At 39.6% G+C, this 15939-nt stretch overlaps 1 protein-coding gene and 1 long non-coding RNA gene across 7 annotated transcripts in view; one reads left to right on the top strand and one right to left on the bottom strand.

Annotated features, from left to right (window-relative positions):
• LOC141585573 (uncharacterized) overlaps positions 1–15939 on the top strand; it is a 68636-nt gene that overhangs the window by 93 nt on the left and 52604 nt on the right. For 2 of the 3 annotated variants that reach the window (XR_012519105.1, XR_012519104.1), the window contains exons 1-2: positions 117–990; positions 12533–12682. This is a non-coding gene — a long non-coding RNA (uncharacterized LOC141585573). Of the gene's footprint in view, positions 1–116; positions 991–12532; positions 12683–15939 lie in introns of those variants that run through there. The other variant, XR_012519106.1, reaches the window with a different exon arrangement.
• The window catches only part of ATP2C1 (ATPase secretory pathway Ca2+ transporting 1), a 165584-nt gene that overhangs the window by 123704 nt on the left and 25941 nt on the right, over positions 1–15939 (bottom strand). The window lies entirely within an intron of this gene.

The following is a 15939-nucleotide window of genomic DNA, read 5'->3' as shown; positions in this document are numbered from 1 at the left end:
TCGCCCTGTTCTTGCTGGCTCCCCCCTTACCCCAGGGACCGTGCCCGCCCGCTTGTACGCACCCACTGAACGCGTACAAGCGGGCGGGCACAGTCCCTGGGGTAAGGGATTGGAGATTCGGCCACGCATTCCCGTAGAGCGGCCGCTGGGTCGGCCCAAGCCGACCGGCACAGTCATGGCCGCTGTCCCCCAGGCGTTTAAGCGCTCTCTACAAAGTCGATAGGAGAAGCCGCTCCCATCGGGGCGGCCGTCACAATCTCAGCAGGCGACGTGAGGGCCGCGGAAGGCAGGGACGAGGTGTCTGTGCTCCACCCTGGAGCACCGTGAGCAGCCTCGCAAGTCTTGCACCCTCACTTGCAAACCCCGGCACTGACTGGTTCTTGCGGGAGCCAGACATCGCGGTGCGACCTCCCAAAATTCTGTACGGGGTGTGCTTCAGTTACCATGTGTAATGAGAGCGCAAGGTTCAACCTCAGAGAGCTCCAGGTTTTCATTCGTTTGTAGTGTGTGGAACTAGGGAGAGGCTGGAACAGCGATTAGAAACCAGTCTTAAAGTGACCGAAGCCAAAGAACAAGCACTTCGCTTGCTGTGCCTTTGTCCAGTGGCAATGCCTTTTCACGTGAACTTGAACATTGAACTTGCTTGGCATCTCACCGAGACCCCTAATAAATGCTTTTTAATGAACGATTGGTTTTAATAAACCTTAGTGAGCCAGACCCGTTGTTGAACAGAAGTCCCCTCACAGCCATAACCACTAGAGGGCAGAGCTTCACCTGCTGGTTGGTGGTTACTCTCCAGAGAACTCAAAAAAAAAAAAAACAAAAAACCTTACTGTATGCTAGATGTGTTTTTCTCCATCAACACCTAGAAACTTAACACATTTGCTTTTCATTTCAGATCCTGTAACATATCCCAGTGTGCTCTCTAACCACACGTTCAACATCAAAATTAACGGACGGGGTTGCCTGTGTTTCTATGTTTGTTCCCAAGTAAGTGGTACTAGACTAAGATCAAACATTCTGGACCGCTTTCTAGATTTCCCTTTCTTTTAAGAAATATTGAACTGTATTCAGCGAGGTCACTTTTAAAGATAAACCTGTAAAAATCACTATCAAGTAGATTTCTAGTCTTAAGAGTTAGTATTTATGATCCACCTCTGACTTGCACAGTCAGTAATTTTTGTCTACACAGCGACATAGCCTATGAGTTGTACAATGAATGTGCTATCTCTTGTTCAATGTAATCAATTTGTAATGGTCATTACTATACATATTCAACCCTGAAACAACAATATTATATTTAAAAAAGCATCTAAGGTAGGAAACTACACAATATAAACACTTTGATATTAGCATATGCATTTACAAAATAGAAGGTAACTACAGAATTTGATATTGGGTCACTTTAGCTGAAACATCTAAAGCAACTTTTCAGAACTATCTATTGTATTAATATACTGCAATACTCTAGCATTGACATTGAACCTAAAACTCCTCCAAAAGATTTATAGCTCCATGGTTTATACCTAAATGACTTAAACTGAAATTTACTTTTGGTCGCCTAAATTATGAAACTCATTGTTCCTATTACTAAGCTAAAGAAGAAACTGGTAAGATCAAGATCAGCTTTACCAAGAAGAATTGACCAAGACATCATTTTATATAAGAAACTGCAAATTTTGATGTCTGAGGGGGTTCTGGAACCAATCCCCTGTGGACACTGAGGGATGACTATATACATATGTATGTCATACACACATATGTGTATGTATATACAAACATACACATACATATATATGTATATATATTCATACACACATACCACCCTTCTTTCAAAAGACTAAGAATCTGGTAAAGTAAATGAACACAGGTTGCAAATTATAAGCACTATAAAAGTATAAGATTATTATACAGAGAAACAAGCAAATGCCTGGAGTGTTAGGAAGCTACAATGAGATTGACGGCCATGAAACATTATGTCCAAGTTTCCTCTTACTGCTTCCATAGAAATCATAGCTCTAAAAATTATTTCTGCTCTCCTTTTGTCCTGGATATTTAACCTACAAAATTAAATGCATCTGATGCAAAAAGTGATCACATGAGCAAGAAGGGGAAATTTGTCAGACTTCTCCACTTGGGAGAAATATTACAGATGGGAAAGACTGAAGAATGGTCATGATGTTCTAATTTTCTTTATACTGTGACTTATTCTACAGAGGATGTGAGGCATCTTGTTTTTAATATCAAATTTGATAGCTACATTTTTATAAACCTGGATGGTAAAAGAGTATGTGGTTCTTCAGGGATTTAAAAATAAAACTTGGAAAAAATTATTTTAAAAATCGTTCCTCAATTAATTAATGTCTTCTTTTAAAGGCTATTTTAATATTGTTTAAAGTACCAGAGGTTAATAGTTAAGGAATTTCACCTAGCTGCTAGAAAATAAATTGTCATTTTATCTTAAGCTGAACATTTTATTTATTGATTTACTTACTAACTTAAGAGAGAAAGTCTCTGTCATCAGGCTACAGTGCAATGGTGCCGTTATAGTACACCGCAATCTTGAACTCCTGAGCTCAAGAGATCCTCCCACCTCGGCCTCCTAAAGTGCTTAGGATTAGAGGCATGCACCACCATGGCTGGCAAAGTTGGACATGTTAAAAACATATAAAGATGCATACTCTAATTTTTCTTTTTTTTTTTTTTGAGATGGAGCCTTGCTTTGTCACCCAGGGTTGAGTGCAGTGGTGTAATCTCGGCTCACTGCAACCTCCGCCTCCTGGGTTTAAGTGATTCTCCTGCCTCAGCCTCCTGAGTCCCAGATTACAGACGCCCACCACCACACCCAGCTAATTTTTGTATTTTTAGTAGAGATGGGGTTTCACCATCTTCGTCAGGCTGGTCTCAAACTCCTGGCCTCGTAATCTACCTGCCTTGGCCTCCCAAAGTGCTGGGATTACAGGCATGAACCACCGCACCCAGCCATCACTTTATTTTTATAAGTTAACCTACTCCAACAGAACAGAAGTATTTTTCTTCCTACAGGGTAAAGGCCATGCTAAATGTCAAGTTTAGAGAAATACAGTTTTATTGCCAAGAGTGTTGTTTGAAGTTAGTGCCTAACAAACATCTACCAGTATTGCTATAAATCTCCTTGGTTCCATGTTTTAGCAGTGCTGGAAGAATAAAAGTTGGAAGCAAGAATAAAAATTGAAGGACTCATATGAGCTACTTGTGTTTGGTTGGTTTTAATAGCACCCAGATCCCCAAGTACTCTATAAATATTTTATCACTCACAAAATTCTGTAGCCTCTTTCACACTTGCTAACATTCTAAACATGAAATATTTGATGAAACTGAGAAGATGAAATGAGAGAACTTATAGTCTTAATTTTTATTTTTAAAGAAGTTTATTTCAAGTATGACACAGATGTGTCATACTTGGCTCAGATGAATGGAGAGACTGTGTCATACTTGAAAGAAACTTCTTTAAAAGAGCCAATGGCGATATTTGGTATCTCCTACTTACTACCAGTCTTCTGGATTAGACGTGAGTGTGGATGGGGGGCATGTAAAAATAAGAAAGGGGTAAGAGCAAAGTGAGTGTGAGTCCCGTGACCAAGAGTCAACTCTGAACTTCATCATTTCCATGGAAAACAGACATACAATATTCCAAATTATATAAACTACAGGATTTGTTTTGATATATGAATGTACTCATTTAAAAGAATATTTCATCTAGTCTCCAAACTGTCATCATTCACCTCTGGCCCCAGAACACTTGACTGCAGTAAATATGTAACAAAGACCTGTTAAATAAATGGATAACCTGAAAAATGTTTATCGTAAATATTTTTTGTGAATAACAATCTACTCGCTTCCTATGATCAAACTGAAATCCAGGCTTCTACTTTCCTATAAAACAAAGAGGAGTTAAGGGATTTTTAAGAAGTTTAATGATCTGGTGCAGCTCATACCTGTAATCCCAACATTTTGGGAGGCTGAGGCAAGAAAATTGCATGAGCCCAGGAGTTCAAGACCAGGCTGAACCACATAGTGAGACCCTGTCTTTACAGAAAATAGAACATTAGCTGGGTGCAGTGGCACACACCTGTGGTCCCTGATACTCAGGCAGCTGGGGTGGGACGATGGCTTGAGCCCAGGAGGTCGAAGCTGCAGTGAACTGTAATCACGCCACTGCACTCCAGCCTGGCGGACAGAGCAAGAACCTGTCTCAAAAAAAAAAAAAAAAAAAGTTTTAAAAATGAACCTACATCTCCAAAAACCACAAAGGGATTACCTAGGACAACATTATCTGAATGGGAATAAGTTCTGATTGTTGTAAGAAGTGCTCAATGTTGAGCACTGCCTGGAGCAGATAAAATCGCACACACGTAGATTTTGAGCCAAGGTAACCATTTGAAATTTAAAGGTAACAGTGTTGAGGCCATTGTTTCCATGCCTTTGAGAAATGTTAGCTGATCCTGTGCTTTGGATTTTGATGGCATGCATATTAGTGACTGACAAAAACCATTATACATTAGGTCCTCAAATACATCATTTCATTAAATGATGAGAAAACAAAAATCAATTACTAGTGGGGCCACTGTCTGTATTGAATTTGCACATCCTCCCCGTGTCGACATGGGTTTTCTCCAGGCGTTCTGGTTTCCTCTTATATCCCTAAGTTGTGTATGTTGGGTTAATTAACACGTCTAAATTGTCCCAGTGTGAGTGAGTGTGTGTATTCTGTGATGGAATGGCATCCTGTCCAAGGTTGATTCCTGCATTGAGTGCTGAGATACCAGATAGGCTCAGGCTACCTACAACCCAGAACTGAAATAATTGGGTAAATAATTACCTTATTTGTTTTATTAATATTTCATAAATGTATGTAAAACTCATATTTATTTCAATGTTTAATATTAGAAGTGTTTTGGAGAGCAGAGCAAGATGGCAGAATAGAAGCCTATACCATTGATAACCCCCAACAGGAACACCAAATTTTAACAACTGTCTTCATACTGGAAAGCACCATTACAAGAACCAAAAATCAGAGTACCTGGTTTTACATTTATATCATTGAAGAGAGTAGGAGAGACAGTTTTAAATCACCAATATCACCCCTCCCCCATAACCTAGCAGCACCCATGCTACACAAAGAGTCTCTGCACTTGGGGGAGGGAGAGTGCAGTGACTAGGGGTCTTTCTATTAAACTCAGTGCTGCCATGTCACAGTGGAGAACAAAGCCATGCTAGCTCAGCCAGCACCCATGCCTGAAGTGAACATTTGGACCATACCCAACCAGAGGGCAATGGCCCAACCCAATAGTCAGAACTTGAGTTTTTGGCAAGCCTCACCACCATGGGCCAAAGTGCTCTGGGGTTCCAGGTAGACTTGAAAGGCTGTCTAGAACCCAAGGATTGCAGTTCCTAGGCAACTCCTAGTGCAGGGTTGGGCTTAGAGCCACTGGACTAGGGTGGTACATGACCTAGGGAGACACCAGCCAGGGGGTCTAAGGGAGTGCTTTTGCCATCCTTCCCCCAACCCCAGGCAGCACAGCTTGAAGCAACAAAAGTGACTCCCTCCCTCTTGCTTATGAAGAGGAGAGCAAAGAGTAAAAAAGGAATTTGTTTTGCATCTTGGATGCCAGCTCAGTTACAGTAGGATATGGCATGGGGCAGTCATGAGGCCCTCATGCCAAACCCTAGCTCATGGACGACATGGCTAGACCAACATGGGCCAAAAGGTAACCTACTGCCTTGAAGGGAAGGATCCACACCTGGCAGGATTCATCACCTGTGACTGAAGAGCCCCTGGGCCCTAAATAATCAACAGCAATACCCAGGTAGTGCACCATGGCATGGACATGGCTTCAGGTGAGACCCAGCACATTGCCAGCTGTGGTGGCTATGGTGAGAGACTCCTTCTGCTAGAGAAGAAAGCAGAGGGGAAAGTAAAAAGGACTTAGTCTTGCACCTTAGATACCAGCTCAGTCAGAGCAGTGCAAACCACAGGTGCGCTCTTGAAGTCCCTGATCCCAGGCCTAACATCTTGGATGGCACTCCTCGACCTCCCCTAGGCCAGAGGGGAGCCCAGTGCCCTGAAGAGTATGTCACAAGCCTGGCAGCATTCACCACAAGCTGACTGAAGGTCCTTTGGGCTTTAAGTAAATATCAGTGGTGGTGTGGAAAACCACCCATGGCCCAGTGGTAGTAGTTGCCACAGGGAGAGGCTCCTCTTCCTGTAGAAAGGGGAGAAAATAGCAGGAAGGACTTTGTATTGTGGTTTAAGTGCCCGCTTAGCTGCAGTAGAATAGAACATCAGATAGACATGTAAGGTTTTCAGCTACAGTCCCTAGCTCCCATACAGCATATTTGGACCCACTAGGGAGGGGCTATGGGAAACTCAGTGCCCTGAGGGGAAGGAAATAAACCTGGCTGGCTTCTCTACCTGCTAATGGTAGAGCCCTAGGGACTTGAGTGAACATAGGTAGTACCTAGGTAGTAATTACAGAGAACCTTGGGCAAGACCTAGGGCCGCGCCAGCACTGTCCCAGTGATGAGGGCCGGGGTGGGATGGCATGTCACCCCACGCCCAGCCCTAGGCAGCTCAGCACAGCAAGAGAGATTTCATTTGTTTGGAAGAAAGTAAGGGAAGAGAACAAGAGTCTCTACCTTGAAATACAGATAATTCTTCAGGGCTTTATCTAAGACCACCAAGGTAGTACCTCTACAAACCTGCAAGAACCATAGCATCACTGGGCTTGAGGTGCCCCTAATGCAGCTATGGCTTAGATCGCAACACCCCAGTTCTTTCAAATACCTGAAAAGCCTTCCTAAGGAAGATGGGTACAAACAAGACCAAACTGAAGACTACAATAAATATCTAACATTTCAATGCTCAGACACCAAAAAACATCAATACCATGCAGGAAAAAATGACCTCACCAAATGATTTGAATAAGACACCAGGGACCAATCCAGGAGAAAAAGAGATAATGTGACCTTTCAGACAGTTCAAAATAGCTCTTTTTAGGAAACTCAAAGAAATTTGAGATGACAGAGAAGAAATTCAGAATTTTATCAGAAATATTTAACAAACAAATTGAAGTAATTAAAAGAAGCAAAACTTGTGGAGTTGAAAAATGCAATTGGAGTACTAAAGAATGCATCAGAGTCTCTTAAAAGCAGAATTGATCAAGCAGAAAAAATAGCATGAAAAAAGTCTATTTGAAAATACACAGAGAAGACAAAAGAAATAAGAATAAGAAAGAATGAATCATGCCTATGAGATCTAGAAAATAGCCTTTAAGTTATTGGCCTTAAAGAGGAGGTAGAGAAAGAGATGGTGACATAAAGTTTATTCAAAGGGATAATATCAGAAAACTTCCTAAACCTCAAGGAAGATATCAATACTCAAGTACAAAAAGATTGTAGAACACCGAGCAGATTTAACCCAAGGACTACGCCAAGGCATTCAATAATCAAACTCCTAAAAGTCAAGGGTAAAGAAAGGATCCTAAAAGCAGCAAGAGAAAAGAAACAAATAAAATAAAATGGAGCTCCCATATGTCTGGCAGCAGACTTTTCAGTGGAAATCTTACAGGCCAAGAGAGAGTGGTGTGACATATTTAAAGTGCTGAAGGAAAAAACAAACAATTATTGTACAATAGTATATTTGGTGAAAATATTCTTCAAGCATGAAGGACAACTAAAGACCTTCCCAGACCAACAAAAGCTAGCTATTCATCAATGCTAGACTTGTCCTAAAAAAAATGCTAAAGAGAGTTCTTCAAACTGAAAGACAAAGATGTTAATGAGCAATAAATCATCTATATGAATATGTACAACAAACCCTCATGATGTATCTTTATGTAACCTTCATGTGTACCCCCAAACCTAAAATAAAATTTTTAAAAAAATCCTTCATATGTACAAGACTCACTGGTAATAGTAAGCACATAGAAAAATTACAGATTATAACTGCAAAAACAAACTGTAATTGTGGCATGTAAAGTACTCTTAAGTAGAAAGTCTAAATGGTGAACGAATCAAAAATGATAACTGCAACAACTTTTCAAGACGTACTACAATAAGACATAAAGAGAAACATGAAGGATGGGCACGGCGGCTCATGCCTGTAATCCCAGCACTTTGGGAGGCCAAGGCAGACGGATCATGAGGTCAGGAGTTTGAGACCAGCCTGACCAAAAAGGTGAAATGCCGTATCTACTTTAAAAATACAAAAATTAGCCAGGCGTGGTGGCATGTGCCTGTAATCCCAGCTACTCAGGAGGCTAAGGCAGGAGAATCACTTGAACTGAAAGGCGGAGTGTGCAGTAAGCCAAGATTGTGCCACTGCATTCTTGTCTGGGCAACAGAGTGAGACTCTGTCTCAAAAAAAGAAAGAAAAATAAGAAGTTAAAAAGCGGGGGGACAAAGTTAAATGTAGAGTTTCTATTAATCTTCTTCTTGCATGATTTGTTGTTTCTGTCATCAGTTTTAAGTTGTCTTAAGTCTAAAATAATGGATTATAAGATAGTATTTGCAAGCCTCATATTGAAAAGCATACAACAGACACAAAAACTGTAAGAAGCAAGAAATTGAATCATCCCACCAGAGAAAATCACCTTCACTAAAATGAAGAGAGGAGGAAGGAAGGAAGGAAAGAAGGAAAGGAAAACCATAAAACAACAACCCGCAAACAAATAACAAAATGATAAGAGGAAGTCTCTACTTAGCAATAAAAACATCAAATGCAAATGCACAAAACTCTCCAACCAAAAGACACAGAGTGCCTGAATGGATTAAAAAACAAGACCCAGGCCGGGCGCGGTGGCTCAAGCCTGTAATCCCAGCACTTTGGGAGGCTGAGGCGGGTGGATCACGAGGTCGAGAGATCGAGACCATCCTGGTCAAAATGGTGAAACCCCGTCTCTACTAAAAATACAAAAAAATAGCTGGGCATGGTGGCACGTGCCTGTAATCCCAGCTACTCAGGAGGCTGAGGCAGGAGGATTGCCTGAACCCAGGAGGCAGAGGTTGCGGTGAGCCGAGATCGCGCCATTGCACTCCAGCCTGGGTAACAAGAGCAAAACTCCGTCTCAAAAAAAAAAAAAAAAAAAAAAAACAAGACCCAATGATCTATTATTTATAAGAAACACACTTCACCTATTAAGAGACACATAGGCTGAAAATAAAATGATGGAAAAAGATATTCCAAGCTAATGGAAACCAAAATAGAGCAGAAGTACTATACTTATATCTGACAAAATAGATTCCATGACAAAAATTGTAAGAAGAGACAAAGAAGGTCATCATATAATGATAAAGGGGTTAATTCAGCAAGAGGATATAACAATTATAAATGTAAATGTACCCAAGACAGGAGCACCCAGATATATAAAGCTAATTTTATTAGAGCTAAAGAGAGAGATGGACCTCAATACAAAATAGCTGGAGACTTCAACCCTCCATTTTCAGCATTGGACAGATCTCCTAGACAATTAACAAACATCAGACTTAGTCTGCACTATAGACCAAATGAACCTAATAGATATTTACAGAACATTTCATCCAATGGCTGCAGATTACACATTCTTCTCAACACATGGAGTAATCTCAGGGACAGGCCATATGTTAGGTCACAAAAGAAGTCTTAAACATTTCCCAAAAAAAAGAAATAATATCAAGCATCTTATCTAACAACAATGGAATAAAGCTAGAATTAATAAGGAGGAATTTTGGAAACTATACAAATACATGGAAATTCAAAAACATGCTCCTAACTGACCAGTGGGTCAATAAAGAAATTAAGAAGGAGAATGGGTATAGTGACTCACGCCTGTAACCTCAACACTTTGGGAGGCCAAGGCAAGCAGATCAACTGAGGTCAGGAGTTCAAGACCAGCCTGGCCAACATGGTGGAATCCTGTCTCTACTAAAAGTACAAAAATTAGCTGGGCATGGTGGCTGGCATCTGTAATCCCAGCTACTCATGAGGCTGAGGTGGGAGAATTACTTGAACCCAGGAGGCAGAGGTTGCAGTGAGCTGAGATGATAGAAAAAAAAAAGAAAGAAAAAAAAGAAAAAGAAAAAGAAATTAAGAAGGAAATTGAAAAATTTATTGAAACAAATGATAATGGAAACACAATATACCAAAACCTATCAGATATGGTGAAAGAGGGAAGTTTATAGCTTTAAGTGCTAAGAAGGAAGTTTATAGCTTTAAGTACCTACCTCAAAAAGAATAAAGAGGGCTGGGTGTGGTGGCTTAGCACTTTGGGAGGCTGAGGTGGGTGGATCACTTGAGGTTAGGTCAGGAGTTTGAGACCAGCCTGGACGACATGGTAAAACCACGTCTCTACTAAAAATACAAAAGTTAGCTGGGCATGGTAGCAGGTGCCTCTAATCCCAGCTCTTTGGGAGGTTGAGGCAAGAGAATCACATGAGCCTGGGAGGCAGAGGTTGCAGTGAGCAAAGATCACACACTGCACTCTAGCCTAGGCAAAAGAGCAAAACTCTTGTCTCAAAAGAAAAAAAGAAGAAGAAGAAGAAGAAGAGGAAGACTTCAAATAAATAACCTAATGACGAATCTTTTAAAAAATTTAAAAAGCAATAGCAGTCAAACCCAAAATTAGTAGGAAAAAAGAATAAAGATCAAAGCAGAAATAAGTTTGAAATGAAGACAACAATAAAAATGTCAATGAAACAAAAAGTTTTTTGAAAAGATGAACAAAACTGACAAATCGTTAGCCAGACTAACAAAGAAAAAAAGGGAAAGACCCAAATAAATAAAATCAGAGAGGAAAATAAAAACATTGCAACTGATACTATAGAAATTCAAAGGATTATTAGTGCTCAGTATGATCAACCATATGCTAATAAATTGGAAAATTTAGATGAAATGGATAAATCCCTAGACACATACAACCTACCAAGGTTGAACCATGAAGAAATCCAAAACCTGAACAGACCAATAACAAGTAACAAGCCATAATAAAAGGTCTCCCAGCAAAGAAAAGCTTGGGACCTGATGGCTTCACTGCTGAATTCTATCAAACATTTAAAGGAGAACTAATACCAGTGCTACTCAAACTATTACAAAAAAAAAAGTAGAGGAAGAGGGAATACTTCCAAACTCGTTCTAGAAGGCCAGTGTTACCCTGATACAAAAAACAAAGACACATCAAAAAAAAAAAAAAAAAAAAAAAAAAAAAAAATCTACAGGCTGGTTTCTCTGATGAATATTAATGCAAAAATCCTCCACAAAATACTAGCAAACCAAATTCAACAATACCTTAAAAACATCATTCATCATGACCAAGTGAGCTTTATCCTTGGGATGCAATGATGGCTCAACATATGCAAATCATGGAGATAAAGAGTAGAATGAAGGTTACCAGAGGCTGGGAAGGGTGTTGGGGACAGGGGTAGGAGGTGGGGATGACAAATAGGTACAAAAAATTTAGTTAGAAAGAATAAGTAAAACCTAGTATTTGCTAGCACAACAGGGTGACTATAGTCAATAATAATTTAACTTTTTTTTTTTTTTTTTGAGATGGAGTTTCACTCTTGTTACCCAGGCTGGAGTTTAATGGCGCGATCTCGGCTCACCGCAACTTCCGCCTCCTGGGTTCAGGCAATTCTCCTGCCTCAGCCTCCTGAGTAGCTGGGATTACAGGCATGCGCCACCATGCCCAGCTAATTTTTTGTATTTTTAGTAGAGACGGGGTTTCACCATGTTGACCAGGATGGTCTCGATCTCTTGACCTCGTGATCCACCCGCCTCGGCCTCCCAAAGTGCTGGGATTACAGGCTTGAGCCACCGCGCCCGGCCCCCTTTTTTTTTTTTTAAAGAGAGTCTCACTCTGTCACCAGGCTGGAGTGCAGTGGCATAATCTCGGCTCACTGCAACCTTCATCTCCCTGATTCAAGCGATTCTCCTGCCTCAGCCTCCTGAGTAGCAGGGATTACAGGCACATGCCACCATGCCCAGCTAATTTTTGTATTTTTAGTAAAGTCAGGGTGTTACCATGTTGGCCAGGATGGTCTTGATCTCCTGATTTCATGATCCTCCCACCTCAGCCTCCCAAAGTTTTGGGATTACAGACATGAGCCACTGTGCCTGGCCAATTTTACATTTTAAAATAATTAAAACAATATAAATAGATCATTTGTAACACAAAAATAAAAGCTTGAGATGTAACACATTGCATTGCATGCCTATATCAAAATCTCATGTACGACATAAACATAATATACCTAAATAAAAATTTTAAAATAAGATTCTCAAGCAAATCTGCTTTAGGAAAAATACAAATAGCAGTTGGAAAAAGGTGAAAGTTGACAAAAAAATAAAAGTGAAAGTTGAAAAAAAGTATTTTGGTCCCTATTTAGAACTTTAGTGACGTGTTTGTGACTGACCAGAAATACGCTGTGGGAACTTTAACTCTTGTTTATATCAATTAGCCTATGGTAAAGTTGATTTTACTTTAATACTTTTTTTTTTTTTTGCTTGAAATCACAGTTTCCAAGAACCTATCAACAACATTACACGAGGACCTACTGTTATTTCCAGCACTGTCTTTAGTCATTACCTTAGAGATCAAAGAATTTCCCCTTGATTTCTGGACAAGACAGCTAGGAGATTATGTAGAAGCAACAGGTCTTAAAATAGGTGAGTAACTTAAATTGCCACTGGCCAATATCTTCTACTAACTTTGAAAACTTTGCTGATGGGTTGGTTGTTTTAAGTAGTTGAAACAGTGGGACAAATTCTATATCATATCTGTAGGCCTCTGGCTGTGTTTGCATTAATAGCTTCCTCCTTCCATTTAAATGCTTTATCAATTTGATATCAGAAACATTTTCAATCTCTCTTTATCATGCTGCACACTGAGATGTGAGAGAGCTTTGGGAAAGGTTGCATTTCTTCATACCTCCAAAATGGTACATTTTACACTTAAAAGTTGTCTATCCCCAAAACTGCTAGAAGTCAGATATTTTCTGCAAAGCTTGCATCTGGGTCTGAATTTGTCCCATGTCCTTCCAGGCCCCCCTGCAGAAATCATCTCTCTCTACTGTGCTTCCTATTGTGCAAATAAATGAGGAAAAAGTCACAAAATGCCATTATGATAATAAATTAGAGAGTAAGCTACAGAGCCCCAAGGCTTAATGAGGATCCTGCCGTTTAGCCCTGGGCAATCATGGAAACAGACCACTACTCCCACTGAGCATACTACGGGAAATATAGAACCCTTATCAATGAGATGCTTTTTGAAATAGATAATGAAAAAGGAAGAATTACAATTTAGCAATATAGCTTGTGAGATAAATGATAGAGAAGGGTAATTACAAATTGGCAGGAAAGAGTTTTTGCAATACAAGCCAACTGTTCATCCTTTAGGTTAGAAAATTTATTGCTACAATAAAAGATCAAATGGAAAACTGGATTAGAGGCACTTGTAGTATGCCTTCAGACAACCTTATTTTTGCTTCCTTGGTTATAAAAGGTAATGCTTTTGTAGCCTATATCATATTTTAAATGTTTAATATTTCCAAATTTCCTATATTTAAGAGAATCAGAAAAATGAGTTTTGGAGGGTAAAACTTTCTATGAGTGGGAACAGATAAGCTCAAGTGAAAATTTGGGGCTTAAACTTGCCCAATCAGCTCTTAATTCAAACATCTGAATGCAAAACTATTTTCTGCAAAACTGCTACATCAGCTACTAGAAATATTGGTATTCTAAATGAGCAGTGTCCCAGTCTAGAATATTTAACAGGAGGCTTACAAACTAAAAATGACACCAGGCCCTTTGAGGTGAGTAAAGAGACCTCTAATTTTCTAACAATATACTGTAATGATAATACTGTAATGGCAATTACATTGTATCTTTTAATGAATATCATAAGTCATCCTCAAACATCCATTCCCAGCCACCATCAAAACCTCTGCACTCCTCCCAGGGACCTGCTGTCACCACCACACCAAATAGGGTTAAAGAACCACATCACCTGAGGCTTACTATCACTTCTGCCAGCAACCCAGACCACTCCAGCGATGAGGTCACCATGCACCCATGTGCTGCCCAGAGGCCTAAGGATCATCTCAACTGCCATCCCCATCCAGCACAGCTTTCCCACAGCCTCCACAGACAATTGGAACCTAAGCCACTGAGGAGGTTGCAGACACCACTGATGTTGATGACAGCAAAATAAATTACACAGAGACTATACTACCGCGCTCACCCAGAATGAAAGCTAAAGCACTCTACCCAACTGACATTATGAATACATCTATAGGAAAAAGTCTTTTTTTGTGAAAGATACTCCACAAAATTGGAAGAAAAACTGTTACACCAGGTACACAGATATCAACATAGAGAAACAAAAAACATAAAAAGAAAAAACAAGAAAATGTGACAGCACCAGAAAACACCACGATTCTTCAGTAACAGAATCCCAAAGAAGAAAATGCATGAAATGCCTGAAAAGAAATTCAAAATAATTATCTTCAGAAAACTCAGTGAAATGCAAGCAAACACAGATAACAATACAATAAAATCAAGAAAAAATTCATGATTTGAATGAAAAATCTAACAGAGTTAGATTTCATAACAAAAAACAAATATTAAAACTGAGAAACCCGAGGCCGGGCGCGGTGGCTCAAGCCTGTAATCCCAGCACTTTGGGAGGCCGAGGCAGGTGGATCACAAGGTCGAGAGATCGAGACCAACCTGGTCAACATGGTGAAACCCCGTCTCTACTAAAAATACAAAACATTAGCTGGGCATGGTGGCACATGCCTGTAGTCCTAGCTACTCAGGAGGCTGAGGCAGGAGAATTGCTTGAACCCAGGAGGCGGAGGTTGCGGTGAGCCGAGATCACGCCATTGCACTCCAGCCTGGGTAACAAGAGTGAAACTCCGTCTCAAAAAAAAAAAAAAAAAAAAAAAAACTGAGAAACCCAATGAATGAAATAAACAATACTTACATAGTCTCAAATAGCTAGAAAGTGTATGTTGAATGTTCCCAACAGAAAGAAATTGCAAATGTTTAAGGTGATGGATATGCTAATTGCCTTAATCTGATCACAATATATTACATATATGTATCCAAACATCACTATTTACCTCATGAATGTGTACAATACTCACTCATCAATAAAAAAAAAAGAAATAAACAGTACAATCAACAGCTTCAACAATAGACCAGATCAAGCAGAAGAAAGGGTTTTAGAACTTTAAGACAGACTTTTTAAATAATGTGCTCCAACAAAAAAAAAGCAAAAAGAATAAAAAAGAATTAAGGAAGCCTATACGACATATGGGACATATTTTGGCAAAGAAATATTTTCATTTTGAAAGTTCCAGGAGGAGAATAGATGTTTAAAAGCATAGAAAACCTATTTAATATAATAATAGCTGAAAACTTCCCAAATCTTAGGAGAGATATAAACATCCAGATACTTGAAGCTCAAAGATCTCCAAATAAATTAATCACCAAAAGGTCCTATTTGAAATGCATTATAGTTACATGGCCAAAATTGAAGAAAGAATTCTGAAAACAGCAAGAGATAAGCATCAAGTCAGATATAAAGGAATCCCCATCAGACTAACAGCATATTTTCCAGCAGAAACCTTACATGCCATGAGAGAGTAGGATAATATATTCCAAATGCTGAAAGAAAGAAATTGTCAGCCAAGAAATATACCCAACAAAGCTAACTTTCAGAAATGAAGGAGAAATAAAGTATTTCCCAGAAACCAAAAATAGGAAATTCATCAATACCCTTCCAAAAAATGCTTAAGAGAGTCCCACATTTGGAAGCTAAAGGACAATATCTACCATCATGTAAACACACAATAATGTAAAACTCACTGGTAGAACAAACACAAAAATAAGAAAGAGGAAGGAACTAAACCTTATCACTA

Source organism: Saimiri boliviensis, chromosome 9, assembly GCF_048565385.1.
Source record: "Saimiri boliviensis isolate mSaiBol1 chromosome 9, mSaiBol1.pri, whole genome shotgun sequence".
Lineage (NCBI taxonomy): Eukaryota > Metazoa > Chordata > Mammalia > Primates > Cebidae > Saimiri > Saimiri boliviensis.
This window is presented reverse-complemented; position numbering and strand designations above follow the sequence as displayed.